Source organism: Danio aesculapii, chromosome 22 (assembly GCF_903798145.1).
Source record: "Danio aesculapii chromosome 22, fDanAes4.1, whole genome shotgun sequence".
Classification (NCBI taxonomy): domain Eukaryota; kingdom Metazoa; phylum Chordata; class Actinopteri; order Cypriniformes; family Danionidae; genus Danio; species Danio aesculapii.
In genome coordinates, this window is record NC_079456.1 from 36,399,366 (window position 1) to 36,401,602 (window position 2,237).

The following is a 2,237-nucleotide window of genomic DNA, read 5'->3' on the forward strand; positions in this document are numbered from 1 at the left end:
AATTAACATCCAAGTTTGTAAAAAAAAAAAAAAAAAAAAAAAAATATATATATATATATATATATATATATATATATATAAATAAATAAAAGGGACACCAAACCAATTTAAAAAAAAAGCTTTTGTGTCCAAAAACAAAACAAAACAAAAAACATAAATAAATACAGATTATAGGTTGATCCCTTAGTAGAGAGTATGAGGAGATGCAACCAATTCCGAAATATTTGCAGGTTTGTGCAAAAATAAACTATACGTGACATCAAACCATTTATCAGTTGATTTTTTTTTTTTATATTTACATTTTTTTTTATTTTTTTTTTACTTTTGTATCAGAAAAATAATGATAAAAACCGATTATTGGTTGATCTTTTAGTAGTGAGCATGGGTTTGTGCAATCAATTCCAAAGTATTTGCAGGTTTAAGTGTAAAAACAATTTATAAGTTACACCAAACCAATTTTTTTTAAAAAGACAAAAAATAAATAAAAGATAAATACCGAATATCAGTTGATCCTTTAGTAGTGAGAATGAGAAGATGCAACCAATTCCAAAATATTTGCAGGTTTATATGCGAACATTACTATACGTGACACCAAACCATTTATCAGTTGATCTGGTATAACAAAGTCAACATCCATCTATGTAAAAATCAAAATAACACCAAAAAAAAGCTTTCATATCAGAAAAAACAGCGATAAAAAAACGAATATCGGTTGTTGATTTAGTCGTGATTATGAGATTATGCAACCAATTCCAAAATATACGCAGGTTTAAGTACAAACTATACGTGACATCAAAACATTTATCAGAAAAATGCTAAAAATAACCGATTATCGGTCTCTATACTACTGAACATGCACTCAAAAAATAAAGTTTGCTGCTCGTTTAATCTACTTATTTAAAATGAGCTGATTTAAAATGATTCATTTGCCCTAGTTTATGTGCCCTAAACACCCTTTAAGCACAACTCAAATCTAAAACAACACTGTATTGTATGAATAATATTTTGCTTTATTTCTTCAGGCATCTATTTCTCGGTGTGTTTGGCACTCATGGTCTTGAGTCTACTGGAGACGGTACTGATCACCTGCGTTCTCCACCACAATTCCATGAAGTACAGGCCGGTGCCGCACTGGGTACAAGTTCTGGTCATACGCTTCATCGCTCGACTCATTTGCTACAGTTTTCCCGAAGACCCTTTGGCCAAATTTGAAGAGAAGCAAGACACCAATCCATGGGTCGCCCAGTCCACAGAATCAACATCCGGTCAACAGATAGCCGCTAACGGTGAGTAGCAAAATTTCATAGTGCACCAATAATAGAAACCGATACCAAAGCCTCTTTAAGGCAAGTCAATTCACTGGGTGGCCATCTTTGAAACATCTCTCAGGCCGTATCCTCGGCATTCTGTTTGAATTGCGAAGCATTGATTTCTCCAAAACTACTTGCCAAGCTTACGACTAAACTTCATATTAAGAATCACCAATAAAATTAAACGACTGTCTCTTTAGTTTCATTTCTAAACGTTTGAATCAGACAACATCTGCAGGTCTGGTCCGACCCCCTCCCCTGAAGAATCGTCAGTCTACTAGCGATTGACGATTGGCTCCTGTATTAGAAGGCGGGGCTTTATTCGCCATTTTGACCGGTACACTTTCGCCCATTCAAAACGAGCGACACGTCCTAATTTTCAGATGTTTGTTTTGTTTTTTGATGTCCACTAGCGTCTGGAACCATGACACTGGACGTACCCGAGCTCAGACAGATCAGTCAGGATCTTAAAGAGATGAGCACTTATTTGTCTATTCTACGAAAGGAAGATCATCTGCAGAACCAGTGGTGCCACGTGGGATACATCTTGGACTTCCTTCTCTTCCGCATTTACTTGCTGATAATCACAGGTTACGCGCTTGTTATTATATGCATGTGGTGCATTTGGATGAACCAGTAGGAAGAGTCGGGGCTAGAGTTAAAAATATAACTGTTACAGATTTCTGGGTTGTTTTCTCCATTAATTGGGGATAAAGTAATAAGGAATAGTAGAAATGGACTAGAAATGTTTGTTTTTTAATAACCTATACAGATTATTTGCATGCTATTACACAATATCAAATAATAGAAACATGCTTGAATACAAAGGAAAATTATTATCTGTTGATCTATCCCAGTTAGCATATAACAAACATTATTTATTATGTTCCTCATGATTTTTTTGAATTGATTCTTGCAACCCAAGTC

The 2,237-nt window shown here is 34.7% G+C and overlaps 1 pseudogene; it reads left to right on the top strand.

Annotated features, from left to right (window-relative positions):
- The window catches only part of LOC130215783 (5-hydroxytryptamine receptor 3A-like), a 24,072-nt pseudogene extending 22,122 nt beyond the window's left edge, over window positions 1-1,950 (top strand).
- Window positions 1,951-2,237: the final 287 nt, after the last annotated feature.